General features: G+C 43.5%; 2 protein-coding genes across 3 annotated transcripts in view; one reads left to right on the top strand and one right to left on the bottom strand.

Moving 5' to 3' along the window:
* trpv4 (transient receptor potential cation channel, subfamily V, member 4) overlaps positions 1-8,678 on the bottom strand; it is a 121,022-nt gene extending 112,344 nt beyond the window's left edge. The window contains exon 1 of the mRNA XM_059654958.1: positions 8,490-8,678. The gene's annotated coding sequence lies outside the window, so the exon portion shown is untranslated. The remainder of the gene's footprint in view (positions 1-8,489) is intronic.
* The window catches only part of tchp (trichoplein, keratin filament binding), a 525,906-nt gene that overhangs the window by 410,565 nt on the left and 96,126 nt on the right, over positions 1-19,215 (top strand). The window lies entirely within an intron of this gene.

Below are 19,215 nucleotides of genomic sequence, written 5' to 3' on the forward strand. Positions count from 1 at the left end.
AAAAAATATGAATTGAGCATAAATTAGAAACAACATGAATCTACCATTTTAATTTCCCAAGTCAGCTATTCACATATCTCAAACTGTTTTTAAACTGAATCAATGAGTTTTTATAGATGATTTAGTGAAGTAAACCCCATCCACCTTCAGGTTCATTTCACTACATACTGTTAGAACCAGCAAGCAGAGAGAAAAAAAAGACTTTCATACTGGTCGTCTGAGTTGAATTGACCACAGGTAAAATGACACTTTGTCCCACTGAAAGACCCAACACTTTGAAGTGTTTGGGAGGGGAAGGAATTAAATGAATGCACATGTGTATCTGTATAAACTGCTGTGTATCTGTGGAGGTATGGGGAAATGAGTCAGTCACAGTGAACCTACAATTTCTGGCATTTATTCAATGGCTAAACCTAACAGCAGACAGGGGAGGTGCCCAACACTTGAATGGCAATACAAATTGCCTGTTGCATGTTGTACCTATTTAGATATACACAGTCTGAGTCTTTCTGTTAAATTTCTACACATCAACTGAGCAGTCAGAAGACTTTTTACTTCCATCTTTAGGGCTTGTCATATGAGGAGCAGTTCACGGCTCTGGGTCTGTACTCGATGGAGTTTAGAAGGACAGGGGTCAGGGTGGTGGGATCTGATTGATACATAGTGAATACTGAGAGGCATAGTTAGAGGGCATGTTGAGAAGATTTTTCCACTAGTAGAAGAGACACAGCCTCAGACTGAAGAGATGAACCTTTAGAACTGGGATGAGGGGTTTTGTGAGTTAGAGGGTGGTTAAGCTGTGAAACTTGTTGCCACAGAGCACTGTGGAGCTCAAGTCATTGAGTGTATTTAAGTCACAGATAGATAGGCTGTTGGTTAGTAAGAGGATCAAGGGTTATGGGGAGAAGGCAGACATATGGGGTGAAGAAACACATCAGCCATGATCAAATGGTGGAGCAGACTCAATGGGCCAATTGGTCTCATTCTACTCCTTTGTCTTATTATCTACAGTAGATCAGCTCACTTCAGCGTTTGTGTCTAATTAGTTCCTTTTATCTATGTTTAAAATACCTGTCTTGATCAAATCTTCTCCTTTCAAATTGATTATAAAATTCAATCACATTTTGGTCAATGTAACCAAGGGGTGCCTTACCTCTGAAGTCATTAATGAATTCTCTCTGGTTACACATACCATGTCTAATATAACCTGCTGTCTGGTTGGTTCCAAAACATTCTGCTCTAGGAAACTATATTGAAAGAATTCTATGAACATTTCACCCAGGCTATTACTACCAATCTGACTTTTTCCAGGTTACATGAGGACTAAGGTCACCCATGATTACTGCTGGCCCTTATCACAAGCTGTCAAAATATTTTTCCTAAATGTTGTCCCACATTGTGGTTACTGTTGGGAGCCTGTAGAGCACTCCCATTGGTGACTTCTTTCCCATAATATTCCACATTTCCACCTAAACGATTCCACTCCTGATCTCCTGAACTGAGGCTATCTCTAGCTATTGCACCCATGTTAACTTCGATTAACAGTGCTACCTGTCCACCTTTACAGAGTTTCCTATTCTTCTTGAATGCTGTATACCTCTCAATATCCATTCTTATACCTCTCAATATCCATTCTGACATCCAGAAGCCAAGTTTCTGTATTGGCTATTGGTTAATATTCATTTGCTTCAATATGCATCAACGACTACTTGTAATGAATGCAAACTTGTTTAAGATACAAGAGTCTACAGTTTTGTCCTCTTGTTATCTAGTCTTGACTGGTGGTGAATTCCTAGATTGTTTCCTCTCTGTCCCCTCTTGCCATTACATGACCCTCAATTCCCAGATCACATAGTTCCCATTTGACCCCTTGCCCCAGCTATATAGTTTTAAATCCTCTCTTCTTCTCTAGTTTTGTGGAACATGAGAACACTGACCCTGGAACAGGCCAGGTGTTGTCCATCGCATTGGCAAAGCCCCCACTTTGCCCAGTACTGACACCAGAGTCCCAGAAACTGGCCCTACTTTTCTCACACCAGTCTTTGAGCCATGTAATCATCTCTCTACTTTTATCTTCCCTATGTCAATTTGTACGTGGCTCAGGTAATAACCCAGAGTTTATGAAGCCTGAAATTCTGCTTTTCAACTGCTCAGCTCATCATACTTTCTGTGTAGATTATCTTTTCTTAGAACTACCTATGCCGTTGGTACCTACACGGACCATGATCACTAGATCCTCCCCATCCTAAAGCAAGTTCCTTTTAAACAAATGAGCTGAACACTGGCACTAGGCTTTCTTGAGAGTGCGAATTGAGAGTTATTTGTAAGTAAAGAGGAATCAACAGACTAAATGAATAAACAGCTTACTTCTGACTTCACTATAAAAGATACAAAAAAGAATTCCAGTAGCAGTTGTAAATCAGGAGGTTGAAGGCAGAAAGAAACTTAGTGACATTACAATCATGAGGGAAGTGGTACTGAGCAAACTCATGGAGCTGTAGGCTGACAAGTCTCTCGATTCAGATGGATTTTATCCTTGAGTCTTAAAAGAGGTTGCTAACAACGTAGCGAATGTGTTGGCCTTAACTGCTTGATTGATTGATTTATTGTCCCGTGTATGTACGGTGAAAAGCTTTGTTTCCAAGCAGTACAGGCAGATCATAGTGAGCAAGGATATACAGACTAAAAAGCTTTAGACAGAAGCATACAGGTTACATTGCACATGGTGTCCGCAAGGCGGGATCAACGTTAGCAAGATCAGCATTGTTTCAGGCTACACCAAGTCCAGTCGTCAGTCTAATAATGGCCGGGAAGAATCATAGAAATCCTACAGTGTGGAAACAGGCTCTTCCACCCAACAAGTCCACACCGAACTTTGCAGCATCCCACACAGACACATCCTCCAATAACCCACCTACTCTACACATCCCTGAACACTATGGACAATTTAGAATGGCCAATCCACCCGGCCTGCACGTCTTTGGACTGTGGGAGGAAACTGGAGCACCCGGAGGATACCCACACAGATATAGGGAAAATGTGCAAACTCCACACAGACAGTCGTCTGAGGGTGGAAGTAAACCCAGGTCACTGGCGCTGTGAGGCTGCAATGCTAACCACTGAGCCACCGTGCCACCCCAGAAGAAGCTGTTCCTGAACCTGCTGGTGTGTGTCTTCAGATTCTGTATCTTTAATCTTTTGGATTCAAGAAAATAATGGCGTTGAGAGATAGTGTCAATCCTATTACTACATGCCTTGTTGTGCCTTCACTTGGATGGCTTCCTATACCTCAGTGCCAAGGTCAGTTTGAGTATTTACCCTGCAATCCCTGCTCTCATTCAAACAGGCTGTGAGAACATCAGACCTGTTGGAACAGTACACAGGTTTATAATCCAGTAGTCCTAATCTCTGAGGCCATTAGCTGCCTCATTGACAGTCACAGCCTCCTACCCCTGATCACCAACCAAATCAGGAAGCCGTACCCTATTCTGAGTTGGGTGACTGCTTTCTAATACTGGGTCTGCAGTTCAGCCTTCAGCTCATTAAATCTGAGCCAAACCTGTTCAAACTCAAATTCTTACTTAGACCATGTTTGTCCTCGATCACAATGGTATCCAGGAGTTCCCATATGCCTTGACACGATTATTAATTATTCCATTATATTGTTCACTCACTTATGTTGCCTTTTTATATTTTATTAACTTTTTCAATAATTTGTGTACATGGATGCCACTCAACTGATATTCGCAACTACCCACTGAAAACTGTAAGCTTACCACCAGAATTTGCAAGAAACCGTTAGAAGGCAGTTACTGAAGTGCAAGTGAACATCACTATCACTCCAGAGGGCAGGCTGCTCTCTCATTAAAGAGAGACGCTGATGGTGAGTTTAACCTGAGAGTGAGGTAGAGAAGGCAAGGCTTTTATTACGACCTCAGCCAGCCTAGGGACTGAACTCACACTTTTGGCATCACAATACATCACAGGCCAGCTGTCTCAGTTACCAACTTCCTAAAGCTACTCCTTGTATTTGACCAGCTTCTGTTGCAAATGCTGCTTCTTTCTTAGTCTGTCCAAGATGCCATTATTCCGTACATCAATCGAATGAAACGCCATAATTAAAGTTTTTTTATTCATTCACGGGATGAGGGTGTCATTGACCAGGCAGCATTTATTGCCCATCCCTAATTGTTCGGAGTCAGCGATATTGCTGTGGGTCTGGAGTCACATGTAGGCCAGACCAGGTGAGGATGGCAGTTTCCTTCTCTAAAGGGCATTCGCGAACAAGTTGGGTTTTTCCAACAATTGACAATGGATTCATAGTCATCATTAGATTCTTAACTTATTTTATTGAATTCAAATTCCACCATCTGAACCCAGGTCTCCGAGAACATGACTTGGATTTCTGGATTAACAGTCCAGCGATAATACCACTTGGCCAATGCCTCCATCTGATTATAGTGTTTAAATTTCAGGCCTGTCAATCAAAATGAGTTTAATTTGCTAAAGACTTTACTAATTTGTTCACTGTCATGACGTCCCTGAGGGGGCTGCTGGCATTGTCTTGTTGCTTCTCTCTCCTTCGATCCTTATTCAATTTCAACATTAGCCACCCACCTGATTTTCATAGAACATAGAACAGTACAGCACAGTACAGGCCCTTCAGCCCACGATGCTGTGCCAAACTTTTACCCAAAACTTAAGGTCTAGCTAACCTCCACCGCTACCTTATAGTATCATCCATATGTCTATCTAATAGCCGCTTAAATGCCCCTAATGAGGCCAACTCCAGGACACTCTCCAGCAATGCATTCCACGCCCCTACCACTCTCTGAGTAAAGAACCTACTTCTGACGTCTCCCCGATAGCTACCCCCTTTCACTTTAAAACTATGCTCCCTTGTAAAAGCTACTTGCACCCTAGGAAAAAGTCTCTGGCTGTCTACTCTATCTACACCTCTTGATCATTTTGTACACCTTTATCAAGTCACCTCTCATCCTTCATCGTTCTATAGAGAAAAGCCTCTCTCAGCCTTTCCTCGTAAGACCTTCCCTCTATTCCAGGCAACATCCTGGTAAATCTCCTCTGCACCTTTTCCAACGCTTCCACATCTTTCCTGTAATGAGGCGATCAGAACTGGACACAATACTCCAGATGTGGCCGAACCAGGCTTTTGTATAGCTTGAGCATAACTTCACGGCTCTTGAACTCAATCCCTCTATTAAAGAAAGCTAACACACCATACATCTTCTTAACAACTCTATCCACCTGGGTGGCAGCTCTCAGGGAACTGTGAACATGAACCCCAAGATCCCTCTGCTCCTCCATACTGCCAAGAACCTTTCCGTTCACCCTGTATTCTGTTTTCACATTTGTCCTTCCAAAATGAATCATCTCACACTTTTCAAGGTTAAACTCCATCTGCCACTTCTCAAAACAAATCTGCATTCTATCAATGTCCCTTTGTAGTCTAGAACAGCCCTCCGCACTATCCACAACATGACCCACGTTTGTATCGTCCACGAACTTGCTAATTCACCCTTGCACTCCTTTATCCAATTCATTTACAAAAATTACAAATAGAAGAGGACCCAGAACAGATCCTTGTGGTACACCACTCGTAACTGAGCACCATGTTGAATATTTTCCATCCACCACCCCCTTTGTCTTCTAAGGGTCAGCCAACTCTGAATCCAATCTGTCACATTTCCCCCTATCCCATGCCTCCTTACCTTCTGCATGAGCCTACCATGGGGAACCTTATCAAACGCCTTACCTAAATCCATGTATACCACATCCACTGCTCCACCTTCATCCACGTGTTTGGTCACCTCTACAAAGAATTCAATAAGGTTTGTAAGGCATGATCTACCCCTCACAAAGCCATGCTGACTACCATGAATCAAACTGTGCCTTTCCAAAGTGATCATAAATCCTATCTCTCAGAGCCCTTTCCAATAATTTGCCCACACTGACGTAAGACTAATTGATCTGTAATTTCTGGGGTTATCCCTGTTCCCTTTTTTGAACAAGGGAATGGCGTTTGCCTCTTTCCAATCTTCCGGCACCATGCTTGTGGACAGTGAGGTCAAAAAGATCATCGCCAAAGGCCCTGCGATCTCGTCCCTTGTTTCCCATAGAATCCTTGGATAAATTCTCTCAGGCCCAGGGGACTTATCTATCTTCAAGTTCCTCAGAATTCCTAGCACATCTTCTTTACTAACATCAACCTCCTCTAGCCTACCAGCCTGTTTCACAACGTCCTCCTCTACAACTAGGTCCCACTCAGTTGTGAATACTGAAGAAAATATTCATTTTCTCCCTCTCTTCAGCATTACTGTCAATTTTGACTTCAGTTGTTACCAGGACAATGCTGTTGGGTCTTTGTTTCCGTTTTCCATTCCTGGCTATCTTTCTCTCTTTAACTGTGCTCAGCAACCATCGGCTATTAAAACCCGAGATAACAAGGTGCAGAGCTGGATGAACATAGCAGGCCAAGCAGCATCAGTGGAGCAGGAAAGCTGACATTTTCAGAAAGGATCTAAAAACCCTCCCACTTCCACATGCATTTTCTGACTACAGGCAAAACCTTCAGCTGGTTAGCGAAACATTTGATGCTGAACTGAGCTTCAAAGACCAAGAAAATCAAAGGTTCAATTCCAGCTCTTTGATAATTTCAAGCATTAAGAGGCTGCCAGATGGAGCTATCTTGGCACAGAATGGGAAGGGAAGGAACCAGCCTTGGTTTCTGCTCCTGACCACAATCACATTATTTCTCCTGGGAAGTGTATGAGTGTTGACAGTAAGCAAGGAGAAGGCTGAATAGCTCAGATCTCCAGTTTGCAACATCAGGAAGAATTAAAACTGGGCACTTCTTTGCCATCCCTGGTGGCTAAGGGGGAAAAAGTGCTAAGAGACTCCTAGAGACCTCTCAGCCCAATTCATCCATGCTGACCCAGTTTCCTAAACCGAACTAAGCCATTTGCCTGCAAATGGCCCATATCACTTCTGCATGCTCACTTTTAAGCTCTCTCTCTCTGCGACTGTAACACTGTATTCTGTTCTACTACCCTGGTGCACTTTGTATGGTACAGCACACAAAACAACACTTTTCACTGTACTTCGGCACTTGTGACCGCAACAAGTCAAATTCATCAAAATGGCCATTTTTTTTACACATCACCGGTTATTTCAATCCCGATGTCAGCGTTTTTTTTGGATTTAATTCAGAGTTTATTTGAAGTACTGATCCATTACAAATGTCAGGTTTACTGATGAGATTCCCAACTCTGAGTCAGGGGCCCATTCAAGCCAACCTACAGATCACAGCAACAACTCTGAGTTGGCATCCTGTGAATGTGGCTGTCCCAGGCTGTCGCCCAAAGAACACAGTTTTAAATTAAATAACCAGAGGAAAGTTAAATAGGGAGTCACCTCAACTTTTTTCCCTAAAAGGCAACTGAAGAATCCCATGCCGAAGGATCAGGGTCAATCAGCTCTTCCAAAACCAGTCTACCAGTTCAAAAGATCAAACAGAAAATGCTGCAGAAACGTAGCATTTTGAGTCTGGTTGATTCTATCGGACTCAAAATGTTAACTCTGATTTCTCTCCACAGATGCTGCCAGACCTGCTGAGCTTCGTCAGCACTTTCTGTGCTTGTTTCAGATCTCCAGGATTTGCAGTATTTTGCTTTTAATTTGATGATGGGTGATCTGCACCCCGTTACCCAGCCTTTTTCAACATGTTGGAGTTGAGCTAGCACCTGCCTTCTGGCAGAACACATGAGTGGACAGGCTGCAAAGCAGATTTATCCCAGGCAGTTTGAAAATCCAAAGGTCTGGAAAGTTTTGCGATCGCCCTACCATGACCACTCCATGGGGGCTCAATGTGCTGCCTCATTCAAGGTGCTATATAAATGTAAACTGGGTGGGTTCTCTGCTCCATCCCTGAAGAGGAGGGATTCCCAAAGTGGGTGTCAGGACCACAGGTCGGTCCTAACCAAGTTCTAGCTGCTGGGCTCCTCAGCTATCACCCAGGGGACTGGGCAAATGTCATGCCTCACCGATGGGGTCACGTTTGAGAATCTCTCAATGTCGGACGTAAAGTGCGAATCATGAAAACCCTGTCTGCAGGAATCTCAAGCTAGTGACCCCTTAGGTCAAACAGCACCTGACTTTCCTGACTTCTACTCAGCATTAACTAGTTCTACACCCAGATGGCATGAAGATCAAGCTGCATTTATATACTGCCCTTGTGTCAGATGCAGACAGAGAGAGAATCTTCAACGCGAACTGCGAGAATGAGATCAAGGCAGAATCAGTGAAATAAATCCTTGCTCAGACAGGTCGGGATAAAGTAAGGGAGAGGTGGGCAAGAGACAGAGGAAGAGCTAAAGTGACATAAACGAATACACTAAGACAGGGCAAAGAACATAGAGACAGAGGAAGAAAGATAAAGGCAGAAATGTTTCTTCTGGCAGAAAACTAACCTTCTCGAAGTCTATCCCTCTCTGTACTCTCCCAGCAGAGAGAGCGGACTCTTGGTGCGGATTTCTTTTTCCCTTTGACAGATCGGGGCTACGCTTAGACACAAAATATCGGATTTAGTGATAAAAACGTCTCCGAGGATTTCCCTTTGGCTGCGATTTACTCCACGTTATTGCCCCGGCGGTAGCTCGCCTTTCTTCAGATCGCAAATCCCTTCTTTTCCCTCTCAAACTACAGAGCCCCGGTGTCCGATCCACCCCTTAAAGGTACAATGTCCAATTTACTGGTGTAGAACCGAAATTACCCATTCCGTTACATCAAACCTTATCCACTGCAAGGACCTCCCTAATTTGCTTTTTCCATGTAATCAGTACACGCTCCAGTCTCCCCCTCCCCTCAACATAAACACCAACACACATGAATCATTCAATGACAGAAAGCACCGCAAGTAGCATTTCGTCCAAATCCTGAACTAGTCCCAAGCCTTTTATTTTAATTGTAATACAAAAGCAAAATAGAGATGATGGAACATTGAAATACTCCAGTCAGGAACAGATTTTTCGAGTGCTCTGATATACTGCCGTGATTCGTGTGTTTGGTAATAAATACGTGTCTTTTCTTCCTTTTGGCACATTGTTCCCCAAACATTCGCAGCAAGCCTTTGTGAGTTTAAAAAATAACAAAAACTATTTATTTTCACCCAGTTCTCATGAAATGTGGAGTCACTTGCCCCACATAGAACATAGAACAATACAGCGCAGAACAGGCCCTTCGGCCCTCTATGTTGCGCCGACCTGTGAACTAATCTAATCCCCTCCTCCGACACTATCCCATCATCATCCATCTGCTTATCCAAGGACTGTTTAAATGCCCCTAATGTGGCTGCATGTTTCATTCTGGATATGGTCATGCTATGGAAACTATGGATATGCTACGTGGACGATACCTTCGTCATTATTAAACAAACAAACTACAGGAGACACATGAACTAATAAACAACCCCCTCAGCGGTCACCAGAGAAGAGAAGAACAAACAGCTCCCATTCCTGGACGTTGTGGCAGAGTGGAATTCCTAACAATGGTACACAGGAAAACCACACACATTGAACAAGTACAGAATTTCAACAGTAACCACAGTAACACACACAAACGAAGCTGCCTGAGAGCATTATTTAAAAGGGCAACAATGCACTGCAGCAGCACAGAGTTATGCCAAAAAGAAGAAAAGCACCTCTTCCAGGTGCTCAAGGACAATGGATACTCAAAAAACTGAGTCAGAAGATGCTTGTCACTAGAACAACACCAGGAAGTTACTACACGCCCCAACACACTCATCATGCTACCTTACATCAGGAAAACTTCTGAAATGACCACGAGACTCTTACAACCATTGGGCATCAGAGTGGCACACAAACCCACATCAAGCCTATGACAACTGCTCACCCGAACCAAAAACCCACGACCCACTACAGACAGGACCAATGTCATCTATAAGATTCCCTGCAGAGACTGTGACAAACACTACATCGGACAAACAGGAAGGAAATTAACAACAAGGGTACATGAACACCAATTGACTACAAAAACACACAACCAAGACTCAATTATCTCAATCCACATGGATAAGGAAAACCACCAATTTGACTGGGACAACACCAAGATCCAGGGACAAGCAAAGCAGAGACAGGCACAAGAATTCTTAGAAGTCTGGTACTCTACGAAGAAAGCCATCAACAAACATATAGACCTCGACCCCATATACACTGCACTATGAAGGAAAACCGGAAGTGAGGTAATCCAGCTCAATGGACTCCAGGGTTAAAAATACCAGGCAGGAAAACACAACGGCGCTTCATCGGAGGCTGCACTGAGGATGTTACCCAGCAAGGTAACGACTGTGAAACAACGAATCAGCTGACTATAACATGCACAACCCAAGCTACAAATCTATTCTAAATAAAATAGTTACAGGTGATGCTGATGTACATTTCAAGATTACAATCACCTCTGTGGGCTCTTTGGTGCTCCCTACCTTGGAGACAGAAGACCCCGGTTCAAATCAAGCTGCGGAGGCTCCTAACACATCTGAACAGGTCAATTGACAATACCTACACTCATCTCAGTCTTTAGGGTCCTTCTGGTGCAGTGATAATGAACCCACCTCTAAGCTAGGAAGCCCAGATTCAAGTCCTACCTGCTCCAGAGGTGTGATTTGTGCTTCTGAGGTTGATTAGAAAACATCTACAATCATCTCAGTGAGATAGCAAGAAATGAAGATACTGGAATCAGAAATAACAAGGTGTGGAGCTGGAGGAACACAGCAGGCCTGGCAGCGTCAGAGGAGCAGGAAAGCTGATGTTTCAGGTCAGAACCCTTCTTCAGAAATGGGGAGGGGAAGGGGAACTCAGATATAAATAGAGAGAGGAGGGGTAGGGTTGAGAAAGGTAAGTGGGATGGTGATAGGTGAGTGCATGTACGCAAATGGTCAGGATTGGTCAGTGAGGTGCGAGTGGCAGATAGGTGGGGGAGAAATGGACAGGTTTTGTCAGGTCAAGGAGGCAGTGATGAGAAGGAGGGTTGGTCATGGGATGAGGCCGGGGCTGGGGAGATTTTGAAACTGGTAAAATCTACATTGAGGCCATCAGGCTGCAGGTTCCCAAGGCGGAATGCAAGGTGCTGCTCCTCCAGTTTGCAGGGGGCATCATTGTGACACTGGAGGAGGCCCAGGATGGACATATCACCCAGGGAGTGGGAGGGAGGGTTACAATGTTTCTTGACCAGAAGGTGTTGTTGTTTGTCACAGACAGAGTGCAGATGCTCTACAAAATGGTCTCCAAGCCTCCGCTTGGTCTCACCAATGTAAGGGAGAGCACATTGGGAGCTGTGGGCGCAGTAGACCACGTTAGCAGATGTGCAAGTGAACCCCTGTCTAATGTCGAAAGTTTGTTTTATTGCCTTGAAGGAGGTTAGGGGTGAGATGTAGTGGCAGGTGTGGCACTTCCTGCGGTTGCAGGGAAAGGTGCCATGGGTGGTTTGGTTAGTGGGGCTAGTGGGAAGTGTGGAGCGGATGAGGGAGTGGCAGAGAGAGCAGTTCCTACGAAAGGCAAATGGGGTGGGGAGGGAAATATACCTTCGGTTGTGGGGTGAGATTGTAGGTGGCGGAAGTGGTGGAACACATCTCCCACTGCTCAGCAGGCACTGACTCAGTCCAAGCCCCCATCTTTATTCATGACTGAGCCTAGATGGGTCAGACAGGATTCCATCCACTAAGTCTGTGGGGTGCCTGTGACAAGCAACAGTTCAGTTCAATTGTTGACGCAACCATAAAATCTACCCCAAGCTTTATGTTAAATAAGTACCAGTTTAGAAAATGAGACATCATCCCTTTTTTACATAGAGGATAGTAGGTGCCTGGAATGTCTGCCAGGGGAGGTGGTAGAAGCAGGTACCAAGCAACATTTGAGAGGCAGTTAGACAGGCACATGAACAGGGAGGGAATAGACAGAAGGGATGAGATCCTGTGCAGGCAGCTGGGATTGGTTTAGAATGGCATCGTGGTCAGCACAGACACGGTGGGCCAAAGGGCCTGTTCCTGTGTTCTACTGTTCTATGTTCAAGGAATGATACTTTGGATGCAGGGTTTGTGGGTGATACGTAAGGGCAAAGGGCATTCTGTCTTTATTTTTGTTTTTGTTGGGGGGAGGTGATGTGAGGGCAGATGTGTGGGAAATGCAAGAGATGCGTTCTCTGATTTCCTGTCACTGGTCTCACAAGTGACAGGCCTGGCTTCTTGAAGGAAATTGAGGCCGTAAAACTGAAAGGAGAGTTTTGTAAAGTGAAATGTTCAGGGCTGTCTGTGTGATCAAATTTCTCAGAGGCTAGTCCTCAGGTGGACTTTAACTGGAACAGACTATGTGCTCTGGCTGCTTGGTGACTTACAGCTTTCACAAGTCTGCAACATAGATGGGCTGAACTGATGAACGTGTGAATTAGAAGCAGAAGTAGGCCACTCAGCCCTTCAAGCCTGCTGTACCATTCAGAAAGATCACCGCTGGTCCAATTAATCTACATCCCCACACACCCCAATAACCTTTCACTTCCATACTTATCAAGAATGATTCTTTGCTGGGTTTTTTGATGGGAGTGTATGCAACAGCTTTTGCTAATTTTTAAAAGCAGGCTAAAGAACTTGACTGTCTCACCATGTGACTTTGCACAAGTTCTAAGTATTTTCTGAGAAAGGGGTTGGTGCTCATGTTGGTTCCAATAAAAAAGAAAGTCTGAACAAGGGAACACACTTGAAACATCAACTTTCCTGCTCTTCTGATGTTGCCTGGCCAGTTGTGTTCCTCTGCAAGGAATGCACGTATGCCATTGGGTGTAGACGGCTTTGGTAACAGTAGTCATGCAAAAAGCTACATAAATGCAAGATTTTATTTTTACAACATTATATAAAGATACATTGCATTAATTAAATTATGCAAATCTGAACATAATTCTTGCCCTGTTGTTTTACCTTACTCTGAAATAAAGCAGATTAATCAATCTTTTTAAAAATCATCTACCTTCACAAGTACTGAAGCAGTTCTGTGCAGTCATAACAGATCAAGGAAAACCAAATATTGGAATTTGGCATTCCCTGTAGCTGCAAAAACCAACAACATTTCTTACTCATGCAAGACACTATTTACATATCAAACCTTCAGAGAGACTGAAGATGTGCATGTAAAAAGAAGTGAATATTTAGGCTGGGTCACAAGTCGATGTCATTGAATCTGACATTTTTATTTTTAAGGAGCATTTTTAAAGTTTGTTGTATTTACACATTTTGCTTATAACAATTCTCAGGGCATCTATTTTAAACAACAAATAGAGAAATTTGATTTCCAATGAAATTCTTTCATATAATGCACATTCTTCCCATAGCATTAGAGACAGGCCATTGTTCTCATGAAAGAAAAAGTTTGTGACATTTTTCCTTCCCTGTCCCCTTGCTAAAACATGGGTTTTAAAAGAGATAACACAGTGTGGAACTGGAGGGGTACAGCAGGCCGGGCAGCATCAGAGGAGTGGGAAAGTTGATGTTTCAAGTCGGTACCTTTGTTCAGACTTTCTTTTTTATCGGAACTAACATGAGCACCACCCACTTCCTCAGAAAATACTTTGAGCTTGTGCAAGGTCACGTGGTGAGACAGCCAAGCTCTTCTGCCTGCTTTTAAAAATCAGCAAAAGCTGTTGCATACACTCCCACCGTCGCTCCCTCTTTCTCCTCTGATGCTGCCTGGCCTGGTGGGTTCCTCCAGCCCCATACTGTGTTATCTCTGACTCCAGCATCAGCAGTTCTTACTATCTCTGAGTGGAATTTAAAATGTTGCTTTTTTATGATAATTGAATGGAGGGTTAGTCTAGCTATTTGGAATCTGATTGGACATGAATCTGTGGATACTTTCTGTCAAAGGTCGGATTAGGACGACTCTCTTCCACTCTCAGGGTGGGGGGGTGGGGTGCGGTCTGTATGTGGTTATACAGACTAATGTGGCTTTCACAGGCCCTGTTACGTGTGGGGCAGAGGTGGTTGCTGGAAGGGGTGAGTGGGGCATTGGTGTGGCAGTGATAGACAATAGACAATAGGTGCTGGAGTAGGCCATTCAGCTCTTCGAGCCAGCACCACCATTCATTATGATCATGGCTGATCATGCACAATCAGTATCCTGTTCCTGCCTTATCCCCATAACCCTTGATTCCACTATCTTTAAGAGCTCTATCTATCTCTTTCTTCCCCATTAGCTGTTTGCACCTGGCTTCCACTTTTTTCTGGCAGCAAGTTTCAAGGTGCTGAATGCCTTCCCAGAGACTCCTGCTCCAGTTTGAATGGTCTCAGGCTGGTGATTCCCAGGTGTCTGTGGGAATGCCGCACTTTGCCAGTGAGACATTGAGGGTATCCCTGAAGTGATCCCCCCACCCCGTCCTCCTGGGGCTCACCTGCCTTTTAGAAGCTGGGAGTAGAGCGACTGTTTGGGGAGTCTTGTGTCGGTCATGCAGACAATCTGCCCTGCCCATCGTAGCCAATCAAGGATGGTCAGTGCCTCAATGATGGGGATATTGGTGTAGCCATGGACACTGGCGTTGGTGCATCTTTCTTCCTGGCAGGTTTGCAGGATCTTGTGCAGGCAGCATTGGTGCTACTGCTCCAGCGCCTCTAGCTGTCTGCTGTGGACAGTCCATGTCTCAGAGCCATGTAGGAGGGTGGGAACCACCACATCTCTGTATACCATGATCTTGGTGTTGGATCAGATGTTGCTGTCTTCAAACACCGTTTTCCTCAGACATTGGAGACGATGCTGGATTTCTTCATCAATAGCTGCTTGGCCGACAGGACACTGCTGAATAATCAGAAGGAGAAACTCTGACTGACTGCCCTCCTTCACTGGAATCTGAGGCTAATGTTTGCACTCCCACTGCTTACTCGGTTGAAACCAGCCATCTCTACATAAAGTGGGAATTAAATGTTGGTCTTTACACTTGGTGTTGCACTGTCTTTACGAACTGAAGCATCTAGAGAAATTTCTGAGACTTATTATGTAGCATCTTGTTTAGACAGAAGAACCAGGGCCAACCTGTTTTGAACAGCATAGTGCTACAGTACAACAATGTTCATAAGCAATTCAAATGCTGCAACAATCGCCACTTATATTGCTACTCCTAGTATTACAAAGTTTCTATAATATGGCAGCGCATTTATCAGCAATTCTAAAACATAAAGAAGTACAGTATTAGAAAGTACTTTATCTAAAGACAACTCATCTTCCCATTGAAATAATCAGCAATTGTGCTTACCTACTCATATATAAAATAAGATCTTATAACTCAACTCTTATAGCTTGAGTTATAGATTTGCCATCAGGTTTGGTTGGTTTAGATAGTAGTATTCAATCCCTACAGTGCGGAAAGAGGCCAATTGGCCCATCGAGTCTGCATTAACCCTGTGAAGAGCATCCCACCCAAATCCAGCCCCCTCATCCAGTCTCCATAACCCTGCATTGCCCATGGCTAATCCACCTAGCCTGCATATCCCTGGACACTATGGGACAATTTAGCATTGCCAATCCATCTAACTTGCACATCTTTAGACTGTGGGAGAAAACCATAGCACCCAGCAGAAAGCCCACACAAATACAGGGAGAATGTGCAAATTCCATGCAGTCACTCAGGGTTGTAACTGAACCCAGGTCCCTGGCACTATGGGGCAGCAGTGCTAACAACTGTGCCACCTAGAATGTGATTCAGAATGATGGTTCCAGGTTCAATCTCTGTACCATCTGTGGTATTCTGAGAGGCCTCGCCCACACATGCAGCGTGATATCATACAAGGTACAAGTGGCCAAAATGACCCTTTATAGCGCAGAGAGATGTTTATGGTCCTTTGGGACTATGACAAGTTAATAGATTTGCTACTGTAGTAAATGGTTCACAGATATTCATTCAGACATTTTCACACTGAAAGAGCAAATTAATGAGTTCAGTTGTATTTAATATATATACATGAATGGTTTTTACAGTCACTAAAGCCAAGGTACCCTTTTTTTTATCTAATCTATCATCCAATCACTTTTCAAATGGACTGTTGTCATGATACTGAGCTGCATGTATCTCATAGCCTTATGTCTTCTTAATCTATCACTTAGACAAGGGCATCACTGGCTGGGTGAGCATTTAGTGCCCATCTGTAACTGCCTTTGAGATGGTGGTGTAGAGCTACCTTTCTGAACTCCTGCAATGATTATTTTGCAGGCACATCCACAGCACTGCTAGGAAGGGAATTCCAGGACTTCAACCAGCAACAGTGATGAAATGGCAGCATCATTCCAAGTCAGGATGATGCAAGAAGTGAAACTTGTTAAGTGGTGGTGTCTCCATGTGTCTGTTGCCCTCTAGATGGTAAAGGATGGCTATTTTGGGAGGTGCGGTCGAAAGAAGCTTGGAGAGTTGCTGCAGTGCGTATTGTTGATGCTGCTCACCACTGAAGATGGAGGACAATGTGCCAATAAAGCAGGTTGCCTAGTCCTGGATTCTTTCAAAAACTAAGTGTTGTTGGAGTTGCACCCTTCCAGGCACATGGAGAGTATTCCATCACTTTCCTGACTTGTGTCTTGTAGATGGTGAACAAGCGCTGGGAGGTCAGGAGGCAATTTACTTGCTCCAGAGTTCTGTGCTTTTCTTGTCATAATGTTACATAAGTGGCAATTCTTCATGTGTGAATCAAGACTGCAAACTTAGACAGTCTATTGATCCATGAGGTGGCAGCAATATGAAGGGACTTTACAAAATCAGAGCAGCTACTAAGGTTTTCTTACATGGCCCAATATAAACAAAAACATTATTGAAGGCTTACCTTGTAGTAAAATGAGAAGAAAGGTACGCAATTTGGTATCATTCTGGATCTAGTGATGCAGCTCTGGGTTCAAAATGGACACCGGGACTTGATAGTCAAGGAAGATTCACTTATGATGCAGCCAAACAGGTTGAGGACAAACCTGCAAATCCTTTCCACATAAGCCAAAGACAAAGAATCAGGGCAGGAGAGATTCCTGGTCAGCCATGTAATGGAAAGAAACTGGAGTCTGTACCATCATTATCCAAAGTTCCAGGATATGAAATGAACTGAGCAGTACATGATGCCTCAGCTACTTGGCCTTTACAACCCAAATTTAAATTCTTAATGCACCTGTGAAGATCTTTGGATAACTTTGTTACATGTGCTACACATTTGAAAATCTCTGTCAGTAGTTTAGTATTGGGTGGGAAAATAATCAGTTAGCATGGCAATATGGGCTGTTGCCCACACAACCCCATGAGGAAAAATGCGTCAATGAAAATGAAACAAAATGGAAATATTTTGGAATTACTCAACATGGGCAGCACACTGGCTCAGTGGGGCATCACGATGGCTCAGTGGTTAGCACTGCTGCCTCATAGCGCCAGGGACCTGACTTCAATTCCACTCTTGGGCGACAGTCTGCATGGAGTTTGCACATTTTCCCCATGTTTGTGTGGGTTTCCTCCTGGTGCTCCAGTGTCGTCCCACAATCCAAAGATGTGCAGCCTAGGTGGATTGGCCATTCTAAATTGCCTGTAGGAGTTGCAGCAGGAGTGAATACTCTGAGGGTTGGTGTGGACTTGTTGGGCCAAAGGGCCTGTTTCCATACTGTAGGGATTCTATGAATACATCAAGCAGTATCTGTGAAGAGACTAATGGTTTTAATTGCCATACCCAGTATATCATGTTCTATTTGAAACTTCAAACTAAATTTTATATTTTAGAACTAAACACAAAGCCTGGAAAAGTTAGCTGCCTGAGGGTCACTTGATTGCTTTGGAGCATTAGAAGAACACTCCTGTCTCTAGAGGGAAGAAATAAACATTCTGGAATGATGTGATTCAATATCAATATGTAGCCAATTGTAATGAAGTGTTGAAATGCAGCAAATGATTTATTGTTATTCAGCTTTTCATTGACTCATAATGTTTTCAGCACATTGTATTAATTGCTCTGTAAGCTAGCCTGTCAATGTAAATGTACAGATTCACAGGATCTATTGAAGGATGTGGTGCTGTACTGAAAATAACCTTCATTGGCAAAAATGACAAAGGGTGTTCTTTGGTTTGCAGATGTCTTAAATTACTTTCCTGTGATTAACTTACAACTGTCTTTAATTTTTCCTTCATAACAAACAGTCTGACATTAATGCATGAAAATGTGAAGTATTAATGTTGAATATGTAAATAGTCTGCATCATCAGTGATGTAAGGTCACATGATAAGAGTCTTGCAAGAGATGGTTCCTCATGTAGAGTTGTGCTAACTCCTATCTTATCTCTAGTCAGAGGACAATGTTTAATAAAAGTTGACAAACAGCTTACACTCCAGTAGTCTCTATTAATCTTAATCAAGGACACAACACTTCCAAGATTTCCCAATGACAACAACAAAGGAAACAATAGTGCTGATGGAATCGTAGAATGATAAAGATATATTGAAGGAGGCCATTTGGTCCATCATACCTGTGAGTGATCTCTGGTAAATATTTCCAAATAATTCTAACTCCACTCCCACCTCACATTCCATGTTCATATAATTTCCTTCCCTTCAAGTATTCATCCAATTTTATTTTAAATGTTACTATTGAATCTCCTGCCACTACACACCCAGTGTTAAAACCAGTGTTTTATAAAGGTTTAACATAACATGACTTTATCACCTTTAGACTTTACTATTCTATCAAGTTCTGGTTAATGACCCACATCCTACTGTCCATAAACCTGAAGTCATTCAAAACTTGACTGGCAATTCTAACTTGTACCCAGTCCCATATATCCATCGCTGTGCTAAGGGGCCTTCCCTATACTCAAAATCTGTGCCCTTGGGTCCTAGTCTCTCCTGCCAATGGAAACATCTTCCCAACGTCTGCTCTGTCGGTCAGTTCAGTATTCTGGACATTTCAGTTAGTTCCTAAGTTCCATCGAGTTTAGACCTAGAGTCCTCAAATATTCCTCGTATGTTAAGCCTTTCATCCCTGAGATCATTCTCATGAATCTTCTCTGGACCCGCTCCAGGGCCAATCGATCCTTCCTGAGGTATGGGGCCCAAAATTGCTCACAATACTCTAAATGTGGTCTGACCAGAGCCTTATAATGCCTCAGAAGTACATCCCTGCTTTCATATTCTAAT

Source organism: Stegostoma tigrinum, chromosome 26 (assembly GCF_030684315.1).
Source record: "Stegostoma tigrinum isolate sSteTig4 chromosome 26, sSteTig4.hap1, whole genome shotgun sequence".
Taxonomy (NCBI): domain Eukaryota; kingdom Metazoa; phylum Chordata; class Chondrichthyes; order Orectolobiformes; family Stegostomatidae; genus Stegostoma; species Stegostoma tigrinum.